Here is a 23,653-nt window from a genome sequence, read left to right as displayed (position 1 = left end):
CCAACACATCCCACACCGTAATCCCAACCCTATCCACAACCCTAACCTCAACAAAACCCTAACTCAAACACAATCTTAACCCCAACACAACCCTATCCCTAACACAATCCTAATTCCAACACAACCCTAACCACAACACAACTTTAACCCCCAACACAACCCTAACCCCAACCCAACTTTAACTACAACACAACTCTAACCCCAACACAACCCCAACACTTTTACCACAACCCTAACCCCAGCTCTAACACCAATCCTAACCCCAACCCTAACCACAAAAAATGAAAAAAATTCAAACATTTTTATTGTATTTTTATCTAACTAAGTGGGTGACGTGGATTGCCGAGGAATGGAGCAGGAGAATCCAGGGATGGTGGAGGTTTTGGGGGGTGCTCAGGGGACCCTATTTCTCTCTTCTCTGGTATGCTAGCTCATATCAGAGGAGAGAAAAATGAATGGAAACTCTGACTTTTTTGTGATCGCCATTATTCAGTGAATAACAGTGATCACGTAACAGGGGATGGTAAAAACCGGGGTAGTTGAGACCCCAGAGATTTTCCAATGCTGGGGGGCAATATACCCTTATTTCTCAGCGCCGTTAAAAAGAGGCACTGAAGAATAAGTACCCTTAAAAGACGTATCGGCAGTCGCTAAGGTGTTATTGTAACTTTCCTAAAATGTGCAACTTGATGATCGCTGAGGTTTTGACCGCTTCCACCCACAGGGATCCTGAGAAGAGGTCTTGGCAACCGGAGAACAGGGCTCTCATATTGAATGGCGTGGAGGTGAGAGTGCTCCATGTGTTCTCCAGTCATTTTCAATAGGACTGCCAGAAGACATCAAGCATTCAATGTCTCGAGCTGAGCATTTTAAACAACGTTCTTTGGCGCCACTGCTCCAATCAAGACAGGGCTCTGCAGAACCATATTTTGGGGACTGCTAAGAGTCCCAGTGGTCAAACCTCCAGCAATCACTAAGTTATCCCCTATCCATAGGACATAACTTACGATTTTGGGAAACCTGTTTAAGTACACAACCACATCTTGATTAGTTAAGAGACATCATGTGGTGTTGCATTTGTGGGGACTGGAATACATGTGCTACAAGTTTTGCAACTTTTCAAAATGTCACATATAAAAAATTAAGCAAAAACATCTAGAAACCCTAAACTTCACCCATAATGGTGAACAAAAAAAAAGAAAGAAGAAAACACGAACATATGAAAATGGGATTTTATGGAAAGATGAAAAAGGCGTATACAAAATAAGCCTCAAAAACACTAAAAATTCAACAAAAATAGTCAGTATTGAATCATTACTTAATTATCTATTATTTCAAATTTAAACAAAGACTGATTTTCCTATTACTGACATAGGAGATGGCAATTGCAGCTTTTAAAATTCTATAGCGAAGTGAGGGAGAGGGAGGAGCTAGAGGCGGACACAGACACCAACTGCCACCTATCTCATTAATGGGAAAATTTGTATTCCTTGAAGAGAGATTTTACCCATGCATTGATCATTTAGAGAATGAATTATCAGTCCAGGAGTAGAAATAAGTTAATTATTTTGATAAAATATATTACAAAGTGTCTAATTTTTACATGCATTATTGATTTCTGAAACAAATTAAAACTACAATTACTCTAATTTCTAAGCAGATATTTAAAGAGGTGGTCTGATACCTAAAATGTCCTTTCTAAATATGTATTTTTACACTGAAAGAACTTTACTCTACACTTCTCCCTATCCTGGTAATCCCTAATTTTGTTTCTTAGCTTCTCTTCCATTGACATTTCACTTGAGAGGTCACAAACATAGAGTTGTGAGGAGGCTGGGACTTCAGTTCACCGGGCCTGCGTCATCTATCACTCCTTCTTGAACAGGACGTCATCGGGGCCGGTTCTGCAGTTTCTTACTACAGTTTCTTTCATTGCCACCCTCTGACAAATGTCCTGGATATATGGCCCTCTGCTTCTGTCCCCGCTGTAGCTAACTGTGAAATAAGACCACATATAGACACAAATGTGCAGACAGCTGACGTGTTTTGGAGATTACATATCCTTATTCGCAGCTGTAATCTCCAAAACGAGTCAGCTGCTTGCACATCTGTGCCTCTATGTGATCAAATAAACTGGATCATTATTATAAGGAAGACTGAGTATGTTTCTCCCAAAATAAAACATCTTTCTTTAAAAAAATGGAAATAAAGTCTTTAATATTCCCTAAAGTACAGAAAGCCTTAATTGGTTTATTTTAGAACTTTGTCCATGGGATGTTTAGACTATAGGTGGGTTTAGAAAGAAATGTCCGCTTTTTCTAAGAAACATTTAATTTATGTAATTTATAATTATTTAAAGCAGTATTCCCATCTCCAAAATGCTATCCCAAAATGTAGTAGGTGTTATAATAATATTAGCAAGTATCCATGGTTACGACCACTAGCAACTAACTGTCACTATATGAGAGATACCTAAGATACTGCAATGGCCTGCACATGAGATTAGCAACATAGCTAATCAGAAGAACAATGCTACATTTCTAATTGGAGGTATATGCTAATATCTACTAATATTTGGATAGGATCTTGGTGATGGGCATACTCTAATTTAATGTTGAATTAGCAGGAATTCTATACCATCGGTTTTCCTAATTTTCACAATATGTGAATAGTACTTATTTTTGCTGACTATTATTACAAGAACTATATTGTGCATTATCATCATTTTTTTATTGTTTCATTCTTAGTCTACAGGTAAGAGTCAGTGAATCCTTTATGTGCCATCTAATGTATAGACAAAGTGAACTAAAATTAGAAAAAAAATATCCATTTCTACAATACATATACTGTGGCTGGTCTGAGATAGTGCTGACATTCTGTTCTGGTTTGTTACTTTTTATTGCCATGGAAAGATTCTGTAGGTAATTTCTGTGAAAGACAGTAATTTAATTTGGCAAATGAGTGCTAGCAGTTCAGTTGAGTCTGCTTAATCATCCAGCCGCAAAGGTAAAATATGCAGGCAAAGAAGTGAAGAAGTCTGAGAGTGTCTTACCATTTCCCCGGTTTAGTCATAATATGAGTGTATGAAACCACAGGGTTTTTTTTCATTTTTCTTTTTTTTTTTTACTCAAAATATTTGCTTAGAAAATGTAGAGGATTAAAACCAAATGTTATCACATAAAGGGCTCCTATCTTTGTGCACACAAATGACTTGGCTGAGGTATGAGATCAAAGATCTATGAAACCTCAGTTCTCTCTTAGAAATGAAATGTCAACGTGTTTGGTTAAGATGAGCAGTATGATTAATCCTTTACGTGAACAAGGAAAGACGTATGGTCAACTACCACACGGTTTAAGATCTGTTTTAGTTTCAGAATACATAAGCTATGGAAAGTTCCTATATTATATCTGTAAAGATTAACTGAAAATAATATTATACAGGGGAAATCCACCTTAAAGGAGTTGCCCATTTTTTCTATATTTAACAAATGTGATGAGGACACAGTTTTATGGCACTAATATAGAAATATTACAAGTTTAAGTGCAGAGCTCCTTCATTGTGTAGCACCCTTTGCTAGTTAATACAGTCCTTCTGTTCTTAATACAGCTTTCCTATGTATAGTGTTTTCTTTTGGTGGAGGCTGTTAGGGTACCGTCACACAGTGCCATTTTGATCGCTACGACGGTACGATTCGTGACGTTCTAGCGATATCCATACGATATCGCAGTGTCTGACACGCAGCAGCGATCAGGGACCCTGCTGAGAATCGTACGTCGTAGCAGATCGTATGGAACTTTCTTTTGTCGCTTGATCACCCGCTGACATCGCTGGATCGTTGTGTGTGACAGCGATCCAGCGATGTGTTCGCTTGTAACCAGGGTAAACATCGGGTAACTAAGCGCAGGGCCGCGCTTAGTAACCCGATGTTTACCGTGGTTACCAGCGTAAACGTAAAAAAAACAAACAGTACATACTCACATTCCGGTGTCTGTCCCCGGCGTCTCAGCTTCTCTGCACTGTGAGCGCCGGCAAGCCGGAAAGCGAGCACAGCGGTGACGCGGTGACGTCACCGCTGTGCTTTCCGGCTATGGCGCTTACACAGTGGAGAGAAGCAGAACGCCGGGGACAGACACCGAAATGTAAGTATGTACTGTTTGTTTCTTTTACGTTTACGCTGGTAACCAGGGTAAACATCGGGTTACTAAGCGCGGCCCTGCGCTTAGTAACCCGATGTTTACCCTGGTTACCCGGGGACTTCGGCATCGCTCCAGCGCCGTGATTGCAACGTGTGACCGCAGTCTACGATGCTGGAGCGATAATCATACGATGCTACGACGTCACGAATCGTGCCGTCGTAGCGATGTAAATGGTACTGTGTGACGGTACCCTTAGACTGGTCTGGTCACATGGTCCTCCATTAATTGCAATGCTGAGAAGAGGAGAATTGTGCTTTTTTCTATACAGAGGGCTGAGCTGGCAAACGGCAAGTGCTTCACAAGTGGATAAGTTCGGCTTCGAACTTAGTTTTCACTTACAGGAGTTGTCCACTACTCTGACAACCCTTTCTCAATCCTTATGTTTCCCCCTTGTAAAGTAGTAATACTTACAGTTGTGCTCAAAAGTTTATGTACCCCAGCAGAATTTTTATTTATTCCATGGCGCTTTACATGTGAATGGAGCAAATATAGACAAGTACAATAAACATGAGTAAAACAAGGCACACACAAGTACATGAGGAGAGCGGACCCTGCCCGCGAGGGCTCACAGTCTACAGGGGATGGGTGAGGATACACTAAGGGAGGGTAGAGCTGGTCGTGCGGCGGTTCAGCAGACAGAGGATCGCTGCAGTTTGTAGGCTTGTCGGAAGAGGTGGGTCTTCAGGTTCCTTTTGAAGGTTTCAGTGGTAGGCGAGAGCCTGATGTGTTGGGGTACAGAGTTCCAGAGTATAGGGGAAGCACGGGAGAAGTCTTGTATGCGGTTGTGGGAGAAAGAGATGAGAGAGGAGTAGAGGAGGAGATCATGAGAGGATCGAAGGTTGCGTGTAGGTAGGTACCGTGACACCATGTCACAGATGTATGTAGGAGACAGGTTGTGAATGGCTTTGTATGTCATTGTTAGGGTTTTGAACTGGAGTCTCTGGACAATAGGAAGCCAATAAAGGGCCTGGCATAGAGGAGAGGCTGGGGAGTAACGGGGAGACAGGTAGATTAGTCAGGCAGCAGAGTGTACAATGGATTGGAGTGATGCCAGAGTGCTAGAGGGGAGGCCAGAGAGTAGGGGGTTGCAGTAGTATAGGCGGGAGATGATAAGGGCATGCACTAGTGTTTTTGTGGTTTCATGGTCAAGGAATGCACGGATCTGGGAATATGAATGATAACACCAAAGCTTTTTCTCCACTCATGGTTAGTGGTTGGGTGAAGCCATTTATTGTCAAACTATTGTGTTTTCTCTGTTTAAATCAAAATGACAACCCAAAACATCCAAGTAATCCTGATCAAAAGTTCATACACCCCATTTCTTAATACCGTATATTGCCCCCTCTAACATCAAAACATCAATGACAGCTTGAAGTCTTTTGTGGTAGTTGTGGATGAGGTTCTTTATTTTCTCAGATAAAGGCAAAGAAAGCAAAAATTCTGCCGGGGTATGTAAACTTTTGAGCACCACTGTATACTCCACTCCAGTGCTGATGCCATTCCACCTCGGCACTGGCTCTCCCAGGGATTGCGTAACATTCTTATGTTATTCAATCCTTGCAACCAATCAGCACTGGCTTCTCTCTTCTGGTCTTCAGATGTATCACATACAGGGCCACAGTCAGGGTATTACTTCCCTTACTGCTGTATGGGGCCCAGTGTGCAGCAGTACAGAAGGGGGTCCACACACATCAGCACAGCCGCCACAGCGGCCGACACCAGAGAGTGACAGCCAGCAGCAGATTCCTGGTTCCCGTATTCCGGTGAGATTACAGGAGGGTTTGGTGGAGTTTTGGTGCTTGTGGTAAATCTGTGAGAGCAGAGTGTGGGGTGAGATCAGAGCTGTTCCTGTGGAGGCTCCTGCTCCATGTGACTGTGGCTCCTCAGTGTTTTGGACATGCTGCATTGTATGGGAATGCACATGATGAAGTGTGTCTGAGTGGAGACTGCACATATGAAATGAAAGGGGGATAGGGGGCTGCAAATGATGAAGGGGCACTGCAGATGAAGTGAGGGGGTGATAGGAGACTGCAATGGATAAAGTAAGGTGACTTCAAATTAAAGGGGGGGACTGCAAATGATGAAGGGGAGAGAACAGGGACGGCAAATGATGAATTCAGTGTGAGGGACGGGGACAGCAATTTAATTGAAGGTGGGGGTGGGGAGAGCAAATGATGAATTGAAGGTGGGGGTGGGGAGAGTGAATGATGAATTGAAGGTGGTGGTGGGGAAAGAAAATTATGAATTGAAGGTGGGGGTGGGGAAAGCAAATGATGAATTGAAGGTGGGGGTGGGGAAAGCAAATGGTGATTTGAAGGTGGGGTGGGGAAAGCTAATGATAAATTGAAGGTGGGGGGTGGGGAAAGCAAATGATGAATTGAAGGTGGGGTGTGGGGAAAGCAAATGATGAAGGTGAGGGGTGGGGAGACCAAATAATGATCTAGGGAGAGAACAAATAATAAATTTTGAGGGTGGGGGAGTGAATGGTGTATTGAATTTGGTGTAGAGCAGTTGATAATGAACAGAGGGTGGGAGAGAGAGAGAAGACATGACAATGAATTGGGGCGGCTGGGGCATGTAAACAGGGCCGCCATCAGGGCATTACTGCCCTGACTGGCTTATGGGGCCCAATGAACGGAGGGGCCTGCATTGGACCCCGTCTCTTCTGCTCATCAGGCCCCAGCGACAGGTGCAGTAACTGTACCTGGGTCTATTGCCCGATTGGAGGCTGTCAGCTGACGTCAATGCGCGTACCTGGGTCTATTGCCCGATTGGAGGCTGTCAGCTGACGTCAATGCGCATGTCGCCAGCGTATGACGTCAATGTCATTCGCTGGCGAGTACGCGCTTGCAATTCCTCGGGTGGACTTGAGCACTGGAGTGTGGCCAGGTAAGGAGAAAGTTGTTGTTTTTTTGTTTTTTTTATTGACAGCATCCCTGGCAGGAATGGAGACACAGGGGGCAGGAATGGAGACACAGGGGGCAGGAATGAGGATAAAGAGGGAAGAATGGAGACACAGTTGGCAGGAATGGAGAAACAGGGGGCAGGAATGGAAACACAAGGGACAGGAATGGAAACACAGGGGGCAAGACTGGAGACACAGGGGGCAGAATGGAGATACAGGGGGCAGGAACGGAGACACAGGGGACAGGAATGAAAACACAGGGGGCAGGAATGGAAACACGGGGCAAATGTTTAATAGGTTAGAGTAGATTAGGGCCCGGCCAAAAGAGTCAACCTTGTTGTGGTGGCGGCTTAAAAAATCTTTTGACCAAAACAAAAGCTGCTGGCTATGTATGTGATTTGGTGATGGGAATTATTAATGTGTGATTGGTGAGGACGTGGTGCAGATGTGGAGTTTTTCTATGAGTGGGCGGTGGAACTGTGGAAGGTTCGAGGGGTGGAGGCAGGGCTGGGGTGGAGCCTGGGCGGAGTCTCAAGGGGGCCCTGAAAATTTTGCCAGTATGGGGCCCTGAAATTCCTAGTGGCAGCTCTGATCACATACATCCAGAGGACATGAGAGTTCAGCAGCTCTCACTTTCTCTGGATGTATGTGATTTGAATGTTACGCGATGCCCGGGAAAGCCAGTGCTGACACTACTAGAACAGGAGACATGAGGATTGAGAAGGGGTTGTCAACCCCTTTTAAAGTATGAGATCCAACTCATTTAGTTGTATTCCCATTAGTGTATATTACTGGAAGGAATGAAAGGGAAAAGAAAGAGAATGGATTGTGAATAAAATTATACTTTATTATTCAATATTATTCAATATATTATTCAATAAAGCATAGCGTATGTCCAAACATTTAAAAAAATGTCACTGCAGTTTTTACACAGGGCAAAATTAGTGGAGCCACAGTCTTGCAATGTAATTAAATGCACAGTCCTGACATAGTTTAATTATGCTGCCACTAGGGATAGTGCCCATTGTTCCCTCTTAGATATAATTATTGGCCACCAAATTATATAATAAAAGAGGTCGAAACACAGGTTTTTATTACATAAGTCTGCTGTAGTCAGATAAGTGGAATTCGATCAGAGCTTCAATGTGAGGCATGCAAATAAGAATTACGATGTGCTATTGTCATGCTTTCACACTTTTATTGTTGGGCGCTGAGATACAGTTTCTATATCCAGTTATGTTCAGCGTTCCATATCATGGTTGTGCTGAAATCTTAATATGCACTGTTCTATTACCAACACTGAACTGCACAGTATTGCAAAGAACAAAACTTTCATTGTGGGCGCTGAGATACATTCGAGTGGTAGTTATATAGAAATCATGGGGTGCACATTCGCTCTGATATCGGCGCTGGACTGCACGGTATTGATTGCAGATACCAACTGGTGATAACATTTGGGCAGTAATCAATTGAGTTGTCCCTCTGTATATATTCCTAAATCATGGCAGGAAATGAACTTCCCGCCACACGTTTTTCTGGTGTTGCTGGCTTCTTCTAGGGTCGGGGTCAGCAGCTCAGACAGCCTATTTAAGGACAGTGCCATGATAGACAGGCATGTCAGCCAATAAACAATATCCAAATATAACAGTGTGGCAATGTGTTTAATGTGTTTTCGATAAAAGCAGAAATCATATAATGTGTCAGTTCATAGAGAATGAAGGAAAATAGGTGCTAGTAGAGGGGATACATTATTCTATCTTATAGGAAGGTCACAGCATAAGTGTTGCTCACTTATTGGAATATACATTATATTGAGGGTTATAGGTTACACATTTCATATCAGGGATTAAATCATCGGCCTTCACAAGTATGGCATGTCGTGAGAATTAATCCAAAATAAGGGAAATCATTACTATATGTAATTAAACTATATGTTGTTTTGTATTTATGTTTCTACCACATTAATAATTTTAAAATTAGTTTTGGGGGCTCTGCCAGTATTAAATTTAGCAAATTAAATAAGTTACCATATCCTTACATGGTTGGTTGCACCACATGAAAATAATCACCGTATCCAAGATCATGAATTTTTTATTGCATTACTATATACTATAGGTTTAATTTAGTATATCAAAAATGCTGAATTAACCTTTGCATGTATTAATAATTTATTCTCCCACCATCATAAATGACTGTTCTCACTTTTTTATTGTATTCAGCCATTAAAGGGGTTATCTGGGAGTTTGCTTATTTTTTGCTATGGGGCTAAGAACATACAAATCTCTACTGGCTCAGAGTGCATGGGCCAACAATTGCTGGTGATTCTCCATCTTCCAACGACATTATGTTGACAGAGCAGCTCCTTCTTTTCCAGTCTGCGCTGTTGATGGTGTGTCTCTGCTGATGTCATGCTGATTGAATGCTGGCTGCCCGCTTCCTAACTGCAGGAAGCCAGCTGACAACCAGCATGAAGTTAGCAGTGACACACCCTATCGACAGAGCAGACTGGAAGAGGAAGAACTGCTCTATGGACATGAGGTCAAACAAAGCAGCTGAATTGTTGGCAATAATGGTCTGTGACTGCTTTGAGCCAGCAGAGATCAGTGCCGGGCAGAACAGTCAGATTTAGCAACTACTTGCCTGTAAATTCCTAACCCCATAGCAAAAAATAAGCAAGTACCGGGATAACCTATTTAAGAATTACCGTAATTTATTGACCTCCAAATGCATTATGCAGAACCCAGATTGATACAATTGTATGATTGTGTAGAACATGTGCATTGATGATGTTATTTATTTCCTTATCAGGTATGTTTTTTGCCAAATACAGTGGGGAAAATGTTATGATCCCAATGGCAGAGGATCTCTGATATTCCGGCAAGATAGCAAAAATATAAATACTGCTCTAGGGAGGTGGACACTGGGCTAACCGCATACCTGATCCTAACACAAACAACTAAAAGCCGGTGCACGTGGCTACGTTGGTTCTAGACGTCTCGAGCCAGCCGGAGAACTGACTACCCCTAGAGAGAAAAAATAAGACCTCACTTGCCTCTAGAGAAATTGAACCCCAAAGATATAGAAAGCCCCCAACAAATAATAACAGTGAGGCAAGAGGAAAGCACAAACGTAGAGATGAACTAGATTCAGCAAAGTGAGGCCCAATAGTCTAAATAGCAGAAAATAGATAGTGGACTATGCGGTTAGCAGAAAACCCTACAAAAACATCCACGCTGAACATTCAAGAACCCCCACACCGACTGACGGTGTGGAGGGAGAATATCAGCCCCCTAGAGCTTCCAGCGAGTCAGAAAATCAAATGTAAAGCAAGCTGGACAAAAACACTGAATAATGCAAACGATCCAAATTGTACAAAACAGACTTAGCTTTTCTTGCATGAGGCAGACTGAAAGGAATCAGGAGGAGACCAAATAGGTCTGGATACAACGATGCCAGGCAAGAGACTGAGTCCAGAGGAGACTTAAATAGGGAACACCCGCTGCTTAACGACACAGCTGGAGCTCAGGCCTGCAACAAGACATGCCTAACACAATACCGTTAGTGACCACCAGAGGGAGCCCAGAAACACAGTTCACAACAGTACCCCCCCCTTGAGGAGGGGTCACCGAACCCTCACCAAGACCCCCAGGGCGATCAGGATGAGCAGCGTGAAAGGCATGAACCAAATCAGCCGCATGAACATCAGAGGCGACAACCCAGGAATTATCCTCCTGACCATAGCCTTTCCATTTAACTAAATACTGGAGTTTCCGTCTAGAGATACGAGAATCCAGAATCTTCTCCACCACGTACTCCAACTCGCCCTCAACCAAAACCGGGGCAGGAGGCTCAACAGCAGGAACCATAGGCACCACGTACCGCCGCAACAAGGACCTATGGAACACATTATGAATAGCAAATGACGCTGGAAGGTCCAAGCGAAAAGACACCGGGTTAAGGATTTCCAAAATCTTATAAGGACCGATAAAGCGAGGCTTGAACTTAGGAGAGGAGACTTTCAAAGGAACATGCCGAGAAGACAACCAAACCAAATCCCCAACACAAAGTCGGGGACCCACACCGCGGCGGCGGTTGGCAAAACGCTGGGCCTTGTCTTGTGACAATTTCAAATTGTCCACCACATGGTTCCAAATCCGCTGCAACCTATCCACCACAGAATCAACCCCAGGACAGTCAGAAGGTTCAACCTGGCCCGAGGAGAAGCGAGGATGAAAACCAGAGTTGCAGAAAAAGGGTGAAACCAAGGTGGCAGAACTAGCCCGATTATTAAGGGCAAACTCGGCCAGTGGCAAAAAGGTAACCCAGTCGTCCTGATCAGCAGAAACAAAACATCTCAAGTAAGTCTCCAACGTCTGATTAGTTCGCTCGGTCTGGCCATTAGTCTGAGGATGAAAAGCCGACGAAAAAGACAAATCAATACCCATCCTAGCACAAAAGGATCGCCAGAATCTGGACACAAACTGGGATCCTCTGTCAGATACAATATTCTCAGGGATGCCATGCAAACGAACCACATTCTGAAAGAACAAAGGGACCAAATCAGAGGAGGAAGGCAACTTAGGCAAGGGCACCAAATGGACCATCTTAGAAAAACGATCGCATACCACCCAGATGACAGATATCTTCCGAGATACCGGAAGATCCAAAATGAAATCCATGGAAATGTGCGTCCAAGGCCTCTTTGGGATAGGCAAGGGTAAAAGCAACCCGCTGGCACGAGAACAGCAAGGCTTAGCCCGAGCACAAATCCCACAGGACTGCACAAAAGAACACACATCCCGCGACAAGGAAGGCCACCAAAAGGACCTAGCCACCAAATCTCTGGTACCGAAAATCCCAGGATGTCCCGCCAACACCGAAGAATGAACCTCAGAAATGACTCTGCTGGTCCATCCATCAGGGACAAACAATCTCTCCGGTGGACAACGATCAGGCCTATCAGCCTGAAATTTTTGCAGCCCTCGTCGCAAATCTGGGGAAATGGCAGACAAAATCACTCCCTCTCTGAGAATACCAGCCGGCTCAGAGACTCCCGGAGAGTCAGGCACAAAACTCCTAGAAAGTGCATCAGCCTTCACGTTCTTCGAACCAGGCAGGTACGAGACCACAAAGTCAAAACGGGAGAAAAACAACGACCAACGAGCCTGTCTAGGATTCAGGCGCTTGGCAGACTCGAGGTAAATCAGATTTTTATGATCAGTCAAGACCACCACACGATGTCTAGCTCCCTCGAGCCAATGTCGCCACTCCTCAAATGCCCACTTCATAGCCAACAACTCCCGATTACCAACATCGTAGTTCCGCTCAGCAGGCGAAAATTTCCTTGAAAAGAAGGCGCATGGCTTCATCACGGAGCCATCAGAACTTTTTTGCGACAAAACAGCCCCTGCACCAATCTCAGAAGCATCAACTTCAACCTGGAAGGGAAGAGAGACATCCGGCTGGCACAAGACTGGCGCTGAAGTAAACCGACGCTTCAGCTCCCAAAAGGCCTCCACGGCCGCAGGAGACCAGTTCGCAACATCAGAACCCTTCTTAGTCATATCCGTCAAAGGTTTAACCACGCTGGAGAAATTAGCGATAAAACGACGGTAAAAACTAGCAAAGCCCAAGAACTTCTGCAGGCTCTTAACAGACGTGGGCTGAGTCCAGTCATGAATGGCACGGACCTTGACTGGGTCCATCTCCACAGTAGAAGGGGAAAAAATAAAACCCAAAAAAGAAACCTTCTGTACCCCAAAGATACATTTTGAGCCCTTCACAAATAGAGCATTCTCCCGCAGAACCTGAAACACCATCCTGACCTGGTTCACATGGGACTCCCAATCATCAGAAAAAAACAAAATATCATCCAGATAAATAATCATAAATTTATCCAGATATTTCCGGAAGATGTCATGCATGAAGGACTGAAACACAGAAGGAGCATTAGATAATCCGAAAGGCATCACCAGGTACTCAAAATGACCCTCGGGCGTATTAAATGCCGTTTTCCATTCATCTCCCTGCTTTATGCGCACAAGGTTATACGCACCACGAAGATCTATCTTGGTGAACCAACTGGATCCCTTAATCCGAGCAAACAAATCAGACAACAATGGCAAAGGATACTGAAATTTAACCGTGATCTTATTCAGAAGACGATAATCAATACAAGGTCTCAGAGACCCGTCTTTCTTGCCCACAAAAAAGAATCCTGCACCAAGAGGGGACGAGGATGGGCGAATATGTCCCTTCTCCAAAGACTCCTTTATATAACTCCGCATCGCGGCATGCTCTGGTATAGACAAATTAAAGAGTCGACCCTTAGGAAATTTACTACCAGGAATCAAATTTATAGCACAATCACAGTCCCTATGAGGAGGAAGGGCACTGGACCTGGCCTCATTAAATACATCCTGAAAGTCTGACAAAAACTCAGGGATCTCAGAAGGAGTAGAAGAAGCAATAGACACCAATGGAGAATCGCCATGAATCCCCTGACACCCCCAACTAGACACAGTCATAGCTTTCCAATCTAAAACTGGATTATGGGCCTGTAACCATGGCAGACCCAAAACGACAACATCATGCATTTTATGCAGTACCAGAAAATGAATCACCTCCTGATGTACAGGAGTCATGCACATGGTCACTTGCGTCCAATACTGAGGTTCATTCTCTGCCAATGGCGTAGAATCAATTCCTCTAAGAGGAATAGGATTTTCCAAAGGCTCCAGGACAAAACCGCAGCGCTTGGCAAACGACAAATCCATCAGACTTAAAGCAGCACCAGAATCCACAAAAGCCATAACTGAGTAAGAAGATAATGAACAAATTAAAGTCACTGACAAAATAAACTTAGGCTGAAAAGTACCAATGGCGACAGGATTAACTTCTTTTTTTAAACGTTTAGAGCATGCTGAGATAACATGTGTTGAATCACCACAGTAGAAACACAACCCATTTTGACGTCTATGATTTTGTCGCTCGGCTCTGGTCAAAATTCTGTCACATTGCATAGAATCAGGTGACCGTTCAGACAGCACCGCCAAAGGATTAACAGATTTGCGCTCCCGCAAACGTCGATCAATTTGAATGGCCAGAGCCATTGAATCATTCAGACCTGTAGGGATAGGAAACCCCACCATCACATCTTTAATGGCTTCAGAAAGACCATTTCTGAAATTTGCGGCCAGTGCACACTCATTCCATTGAGTAAGCACGGACCATTTCCGAAATTTTTGGCAATATACCTCAGCTTCGTCCTGACCCTGAGAGATAGCCAGCAACATTTTTTCAGCCTGATTTTCAAGATTAGGCTCCTCATAAAACAAACCAAGCGCCAGGAAAAACGCATCAACATTCACCAATGCAGGATCTCTTGGCGCCAGAGAGAAGGCCCAATCCTGAGGGTCGCCGCGCAAGAAGGAAATAACAATCTTAACTTGCTGAGCGGAATCATCAGAGGAACGAGGTTTCAGAGACAGAAACAATTTACAATTATTCCTAAAATTCAGGAATTTAGATCTATCTCCAAAAAACGGCTCAGGAATAGGTATTTTTGGTTCAGACATAGGGCTATGGATAACAAAATCCTGAATGCTTTGCACCCTAGCAGCAAGCTGATCCACACTAGAAGTCAGAGTCTGGACATTCATATCTGCAGCAGAGTTTCAGCCACTCAGAGAAAAAGGGGATGGAAGAAGCTAGGCAAACTGCAGCAAAAAAACAAAAACAAAACTCAGAACTTCTTTTTAATCCCGCTTCTGCGATGCATTAAACATTTTCTTTCGGCCTGGCATTCTGTTATGATCCCAATGGCAGAGGATCTCTGATATTCCGGCAAGATAGCAAAAATATAAATACTGCTCTAGGGAGGTGGAAACTGGGCTAACCGCATACCTGATCCTAACACAAACAACTAAAAGTAGCCGGTGAACGTGCCTACGTTGGTTCTAGACGTCTCGAGCCAGCCGGAGAACTGACTACCCCTAGAGAGAAAAAATAAGACCTCACTTGCCTCTAGAGAAATTGAACCCCAAAGATATAGAAAGCCCCCAACAAATAATAACGGTGAGGCAAGAGGAAAGCACAAACGTAGAGATGAACTAGATTCAGCAAAGTGAGGCCCAATAGTCTAAATAGCAGAAAATAGATTGTGGACTATGCGGTTAGCAGAAAACCCTACAAAAACATCCACGCTGAACATTCAAGAACCCCCACACCGACTGACGGTGTGGAGGGAGAATATCAGCCCCCTAGAGCTTCCAGCGAGTCAGAAAATCAAATGTAAAGCAAGCTGGACAAAAACACTGAATAATGCAAACGATCCAAATTGTACAAAACAGACTTAGCTTTTCTTGCATGAGGCAGACTGAAAGGAATCAGGAGGAGACCAAATAGGTCTGGATACAACGATGCCAGGCAAGAGACTGAGTCCAGAGGAGACTTAAATAGGGAACACCCGCTGCTTAACGACACAGCTGGAGCTCAGGCCTGCAACAAGACATGCCTAACACAATACCGTTAGTGACCACCAGAGGGAGCCCAGAAACACAGTTCACAACAGGAAAATAAATATTTGTTACACTACCGATTTTGCAAGTGTTCACACCTACAAAGAATGGAGAGCTCTGTAATCTTTATCGTAGGCACACTTAAACTGTGAGAGACAGAATCTAAAAATAAAAAACAGAAAATCACATTGTATGACTTTTAAATAATTAAATATAATTTTGTTACACGAAATACATATTTGATCACCCACCAACCAGCAAGAATTCTGGCTCTCACAGACCTGTTAGTTTTTCTTTAAGAAGCCCTCCTCATCTGCACTCATAAACTGTATTAATTGCACCTGTTTGAACTCGTCACTGTATAAAAGACACCTGTCCACACACTCAATCACACTCCAACCTCTCCACCATGGCCAAGACCAAAGAGCTGTCTATGGACACCAGGGACAAAACCGTAGACCTGCACAAGGCTAGTATAGGCTACAGGACAATAAGCAACATTTAACTATTATTGTTGGAACAATTATTAGAAAATGGAAGAAACATAAGATGACTGTCAATCTTTCTCAGTCTGGGGCTCCATGAAAGATCTTGCCTCGCGTGGTAAGGCTGATTCTGAGAAAGGTCAGAAATCAGCCCAGAATTACACAGGAGGACCCGCCAAATGACCTGAAGAGAGCTGGAACCACAGCCTCAAACTTTACTGTTAGTAACACACTATGCCATCATGGACTCAAATCCTGCAGGGCACGAAATGTTCCCTTGCTCACATCAGCACATGTATAGGCATGACAATGACCCAAAACACACAGCCAGGGCAATTAAGAACTGGCTCCGTAAGAAGCATTTCAAGGACCTGGAGTGGCCTAGTCAGTCTCCAGACCTGAACCCAATAGGAGATCTTTGGAGGGAGCTGAAACTCATTATTGCCCAGTGACAGCCCCAAAACCTGAAAGATCTGGAGATCTGTATGGAGGAGTAGGCCAAAATCCCTGCTGCAGTGTGTGCAAACTTTGTCAAGAACTACAGGAAACATCTGACCTCTGTAATTGCAAACAAAGCTTTCTGTACCAAATATTAAGTTTTGTTTTTTTATTGTATCAAATACTTATTTCATGTAATAAATGTAAATGAATTCTGTTCAAATCATACAATCTGATTTCTGATTTTTTTTTTAAGATTCTGTCTCTCACAGTTGAAGTGTACCTACGATAAAAATTGCAGACCTCTCCATTCCTTTTTAGGTGGGAAAACTTGCAAAATCGGCAGTGTATCAAATATTTTTTCCCCCTACTGTATGCGCTATAGAATTGAGCCCCAAATGTATTCCTCATTATACAAGGCCAGATTTTCTATAATAATTTTATGATATTCATGGTCCTCACACAGTCTTTTAGAGAAAGTAGCCAAAGTTTAAATTTTCATTTAGCCCATAGGCATTAAGAGAATTCATCCTAACAATCCACTCACTTTCTTTTTTAAAGCAGGGCTAAGTCCAGTTTACCACCTCTTATGCCCATTTGATTTGAGAGATCTCCCTTGAAATGTCTGTTGTTGAGCATCTTATATGTTGTTTAAAATAGTAAGTCTTTCCATTAGCATCTTCAAAGTTTTTGTTATTTTGACTAGTACTTGACAATCATGTTTCACACATTCTGCAAGGAAAAAATCAGGATCTGTTTTCATCTGTGAAACTTTCCATGTAAAGTGGGTACAAAGATTGAAAATAGATGTTGCATTTTGATAATCATGGTGGACCTGTGTGGTCAGGTGATCCTTAAGATAAGGGTTCGATTTCAAATTGCACAGTGTTTATTTAGTATGCCTAGCATCTCATTCCAATTTTTATGGTAATCTGTAATAAATACTATCATGAAAATCCTTATTTTTCCGTCTTTGATTCAGAAGATCCTTTCAATTTGATTTTAAGGCCATATTCTGGTCTTAGCTTCCTACTGTCATGACATTCTTTCTATTTGCAATCAGACATTTGGGATCTACCGTATTTTCCGGCGTATAAGACGACTGGGCGTATAAGACGACCCCCCAACTTTACCAGTTAAAATATAAAATCTTCTTAAAAGTCGGGGGTCTTCTTATACACCCTATGTCGTCTTATAGGGCCGGTGAATATGTGCCTTTTGGGGGGGGGGGGGAGTGATCCTGATGACGAGGGGGCGTCTCACAGGAAAGTGAGTATCCCCCATTACCTTATCGTAGCGGTGCAGCGTGGGGGTCTCAGTGCTGGGAGTGGCGGCGGCGGCGGCTGCTGTGCTCTGGTGCGGCGGCTGCTGTGCTCTGGTGCGGCGGCTCCTCTTCTGTGTGGGGCCTCTGTGCTGTGGGGTGGCGGTGGCGGCGGCATATCTTTATCCAGTTGGGGCTCCTCCGGCATCTCCTTAGCCCTGGAGGCCCCGCCGCAACTCCATCGGTGCAATGCAGCGGCCATTTTCCCGGAGGCAGCTCAATAGGTGCGATGCGGTGGCCTCCGGGAAAATGGCCGCTGCTCAGATTCAGATCTCGTCCCGAAATCTCGGGACACGAGATCTGAATCTGAGCAGCGGCCATTTTCCCGGAGGCCACCACATTGCACCGATGGAGTTGCGGCGGGGCCTCCAGGGCTAAGGAGATGCCGGAGGAGCCCCAACTGGATAAAGATACGCCGCTGCCGCCGCCACCCCACAGCACAGAGGCCCCACACAGAAGAGGAGCCGCCGCACCAGAACACAGCAGCCGCCGCCGCTCCCAGCACTGACACCCCCACGCTGCACCGCTAGGATAAGGTAATGGGGATTACTCACTTTCCTGTGAGACGCCCCCTCGTCATCAGGATCACTCCCCCTCCCCACCCACCATATACACCGGCGTACAAGACGATTCCCGGCGTATAAGACGACCCCCGACTTTTAAGAAGATTTTCGGGGGTTAAAAAGTCGTCTTATACGCCGGAAAATACGGTATATATAAATATGGGAGCTCTGTTTTAATCTATTTTGATCCACAATAATCCTTTTTATAGCTTTGTTTCACATTGTTATATATATATATATATATATATATATATATATATATATATATATATAAATAAATAGTGCCTTGCGAAAGTATTCAGCCCCCTGGAACTTTTCCACCTTTCCCCACATATCATGCTTCAAACATAAAGATGCCAAATGTAAATTTTTGGTGAAGAATCAACAACAAGTGGAACACAATTGTAAAGTTGAACGAAATTTATTGGTTATTTTAAATTTTTGTGGAAATTCAAAAACTGAAAAGTGCAGCGTGCAATATTATTCGGCCCCTTTAACTTAATACTTTGTTGCACCACCTTTTTCTGCAAGTCACTTGGGGTAAGTCTCTGTCATTTTTGTACATTGAGAGACTGAAATTCTTGCCCATTCATTTGGCAAACAGCTCGCGCTCAGTGAGGTTTGATGGAGATCGTTTGTGAATAGCAGTTTTCAGCTCTTTCCACAGATCCTCGATTGGATTGAGGTCTGGACTTTGACTTGGCCATTCCAACACCTGGATACGTTTATTTGTGAACCAGTCCATTGTAGATTTTGCTTTATGTTTAGGATCATTGTCTTGTTGGAAGACAAATCTCCGTCCCAGTCTCAGGTCTTTTGCAGACTCCAACAGGTTTTCTTCAAGAATGATCCTGTATTTGGCTCCATCCATCTTCCCTTCAATTTTAACCATCTTCCCTGTCCCTGCAGAAGAAAAGCAGGCCCAAACCATGATGCTGCCACCACCATGTTTGATAGTGGGGATAGTGTGTTCAGGGTGATGAGCTTGTGTTGCCTTTACGCCAAACATATCGTTTGGCATTGTTGCCAAAAAGTTCGATTTTGGTTTCATCTGACCAGAGCACCTTCTTCCACATGTTTGGTGTGTCTCCCAGGTGGCTTGTTGCGAACTTTAAACGACACTTTTTATGGATATCTTTGTGTACGACTGATTGTTGTCCTATGGACAGACTGTCCCACCTAAGCTGTAGATCTCTGCAGTTCATCCAGAGTGATCATGGGCCTCTTGGCTGCATCTCTGATCAGTCTTCTCCTTGTTTGAGATGAAAGTTTAGAGGGACGGCCGGGTCTTGGTAGATTTGCAGTGGTATGATACTCCTTCCATTTCAATATGATCACTTGCACAGTGCTCCTTGGGATGTTTAAAGTTTTGGAAATCATTTTGTACCCAAATCCGGCTTTAAACTTCTCCACAACAGTATCACGGACCTGCCTGTTGTGTTCCTTGGTCTTCATGATTCTCTCTGTGCTTCAAACAGAACCCTGAGACTATCACAGAGCAGGTGCATTTATACGGAGACTTGATTACACACAGGTGGATTATATTTATCATCATTAGGCATTTAGGACAACATTGGATCATTCAGAGATCCACAATGAACTTCTGGAGTGAGTTTGCTGCACTGAAAGTAAAGGAGGCGAATAATATTGCACGCCCCACTTTTCAGTTTTTGAATTTTCACAAAAATGTAAAATAACCAATAAATTTTGTTCAACTTCACAATTGTGTTCCACTTGTTGTTGATTCTTCACCAAAAATTTACATTTGGTATCTTTATGTTTGAAGCATTATATGTGGGAAAAGGTTGAAAAGTTTTGCAAGGCGTTATATATATATATATATATATATATATATATATATATATATACTAATTAAAGAATTATTCAAAAAATATGAAGGTTTACAGATCACTGGGGATCTGACAGCTGGGACCCCAGCGCAGGTTTCTTTGGCAGTCCCATAGACAATGAATGTTGAACATGTGAACCTCGTTTCCATTCAATACGGGGCTCTGCAGAGAGTTGTCCCCAGGTTCCAGAGCCCTGTTTTAGGGATCCTTTGAGGTTCTATGGATAAGGGATATTTTGGGATTTAAGCTTTAGTATCATATTCATCATTATACACTTTACCTCTCTCTATCCCCTTACTTACCCTCAAAAATAGGAAAGATATTGAAAATTGATATACATTTCCATGTTGTAAAATGTAAGTTTTTTTGCACATCCCCATAGCTTCCTCTAATAAATCTTTTCTTATGCTCTTTTCATATGCTTTAAAGGAGTTGTCTGGGACAAAGATAATGACCTCTTCTTAGGAGAAGTCATCAATGTTAGATCAGTGGGGGTCAAACACCCAGCACCTCACCACTCAGGATACCTGGATACATGTCAGCTAATAGTTCACAATGTAGAAAGCCAGATCACCACAACTCCATACATTGTGTAGTGGCTGATCTTAGGTACAGCAGCTCAGATACTTTTCCATGATACCAAAAAAACAGCAATTTAGTGTCCAAATATTATGTAATATATAAGGCCTTATTCAGACGTTGGTCATTTTTCAAATATGCAAAAACCAGTCTGAGTGTCATCAGTCAGTGTTTTACATTCGATTTTCATCAGTGTTTGGTCAGTGTGTCAGTTTTTAACATCAGTGTTAATCATGTATGAAAATTAAAATCACAAAGGTTCTTTTGCAGCGCCCCAGAGTCCTGGTCGTTGCAGTAATGTCGCTCTGCCACTAAGGGGAGTGATGTTACGTCTGATTGCACTAAAGGAGTTCACCTGACCAGGTATCACAGTCACACGCTACACTTCACACTCCGGCCACCAGGGGGAGCAAAAGGTTCTATTTATTAGGCCACTCCTCACACTCTGGTAAAACTGGGGGTTGGATAGGAAGTTAGAGAAGAAGCTGACTGGGTTTTGCCCGGGGAACATCTAGAGAGAGTTGCTGGGAAGATCCAGGGAGGTCCCTGTCAGGGGTGGGATCCTGACAGTGGCCTAGCAAGAGACAGATCGTTACAGAGCCGTGCCTGCACTACCTTGTGGCGGCATCCTAAGAAAGGACAAGAAGCGAAGTATATTGTGGAGAAGTGAGAAACGAGATCACAGCACTAGGAGATAATACCGGGAGGAGTCGTGCCCCAAGACCGTGGCAACATCCTTCTGAAGCGTGTAGCCGGTGGCCGGAACACCGAGGGAGTACTGGCTCTACGCATTACTCCAGATAACGGCAGGGCAGTTAACTTTAGGTCAGCTGTCCACCCTTTACACCTATGCAGACAACGAAGGCAATTGTGGGAGAGGGGCGTCTCTAGGGTCCCTATAAAATAACTTCAGGCCTACCCCATCATACGGGTGCATCCTATCCATATCATCTGGGGGATGGAGAGAGAGAACATCAGGAACAGATACAAGAGTTGTGAGGACTATCCCGTGGTGCTCAGCAGGGAGGTACTACAACACACAGGCGCAAGTAGGAAGGCTACTGATTTCCACCTGCAAAGGGAACTCTGGATGTGCCTTCGGACCGGCCGGTCTCAGCCAGCCCTGTTAGCAGTGCTCTGGATTGTGGATACCGAAGTCTACAGTAAAAGGTAAAGAGACTGCAACCTTGTGTCCTCGTTATTTACTGCGACCTACACCATCACCATCTACACGTTAAAGGAGGCCTGGGGACATACTTCACCTGTGGGAAGGTATACCATCTAGCTGCCATTCCATCACCCCAGCGGACCCCTAGCAGCGTCGGTCACCCTGACCGAACACCACAGGTGGCGTCACGAGCACTTGACAAACTTTCACCTACACCTTCAATTGGACGCCCCTTAGCAGGGCCACGGACCGGGTCGGGCCACCGTGACATCCCCAGAACCGAGACAGAGGGATCCGGTACCGAGTACCCCACTGCCCTGCATCTGGGGGCGCTCCACTTTAATTTATTGAAATGCTAATCATGAACAGAACATGGATTGTACAGTGCTGTGCTGCCATCTGCATGCTGTCCATAATTTTCACAGACCCATAGACTTGTATGGGTAATTTAGATCTGTAACGTGGATAAAAAATGGACATATCTCCGTGATTAGTTTGAGGGCACATGGTCTGCAAAAAGACACGGACATATGAACAATTTCATAGATTATAATGGGTCTGTTTTCTATTTTTTGAAAAACATTGATTCAACATATATGTGAAAAATGGTCTTTTTAGTTAGTCGTAAAGAGATATACTGTATATACTTGAGTATAAGCCGAGTTTTTCAGCACATTGTTTTGTGGTGAAAAATAACCCCTCGGCTTATTTTCGAGTGTGGGTCCCAGAAGATGGAGGGGGAGTGGCAGCGGCGGAGCAGCGGGTGACAGGAGGCAGGAGCCAGGTACTGCAGCTAAAGCCTGTCCCCGCTGCTAAAGAGAAATAAATATTCACTGCACTAGCAGTGAATAATATTTTCTCTTTAATAGCGCACACAGTAGTCTTCCTGCAGCGGCAGGGTGATCACAGGTGCCCGTTATTTAAGGGAATTAATATTCACTGCCCTCCACTCCCATGGGTGTGAAAGGCAGTGAATATTCATTCCTTTTAGTAACGGACACAGTGATCGCCCTGCCACTGCAGCTGCTGGCACTGGAACAAGACACTGCGAGGGACCACCACATCAAAACCCTGTCATGGACAGCCCAATCTCCAGACCTGAACCCCATTGAAAATTTCTGGAATGTAATCAAGAAAATGATGGATGCAAGGTTCATGGAGATTAAGAAGCAACTCAGAGACAAGAATATCATATATTCAATATGCCCGACTCTGAATTGTCTACGAAGGTTCTTCTATATTTTTCACAGATCCAGCGGAGGCGGCTGAATGGCTGCGGTTCCATGGGATGTCCAGTGCAAAGGAATCCTAATATGTTCCTGATTAAACAGTATTCTTCTAAGGATGTTATGTAGAGCTCTCTCTCTGCGCGTCCAGTTTACCAACAATACCGGACGCTGAATTCAGGGGGGTATCCCCTTACTTGTTTGACAATAGGGGCATAGGACTTTGCTCCTACACTGTTTGGTTCTTGTTCTGTTTTTTCTCTTACATTGGTTTTATTTGTTATTTAGATAGAAACTGCCGCCAACAGTATTCTCACTCTCTGTGTGCTTTCTTTGAACTTTATTTGAGTAATAATGCATATCATACTTTGATGAGTAAGTATGGGATCTGAAATAATATGT

The 23,653-nt window shown here is 43.8% G+C and overlaps 1 protein-coding gene across 1 annotated transcript in view; it reads left to right on the top strand.

Moving 5' to 3' along the window:
* Positions 1-5,932: 5,932 nt before the first annotated feature.
* Positions 5,933-23,653, top strand: part of LOC143773630 (uncharacterized) — a 138,696-nt gene continuing 120,975 nt past the window's right edge. The window contains exon 1 of the mRNA XM_077261026.1: positions 5,933-5,960. The gene's annotated coding sequence lies outside the window, so the exon portion shown is untranslated. The remainder of the gene's footprint in view (positions 5,961-23,653) is intronic.

The sequence above is a fragment of the Ranitomeya variabilis genome, chromosome 5 (genome assembly GCF_051348905.1).
Source record: "Ranitomeya variabilis isolate aRanVar5 chromosome 5, aRanVar5.hap1, whole genome shotgun sequence".
In the NCBI taxonomy this organism is placed as follows: Eukaryota; Metazoa; Chordata; class Amphibia; order Anura; family Dendrobatidae; genus Ranitomeya; species Ranitomeya variabilis.
Note: the sequence above shows the minus strand (reverse complement) of the source record. Positions and strands in the feature narration are given on the sequence as shown.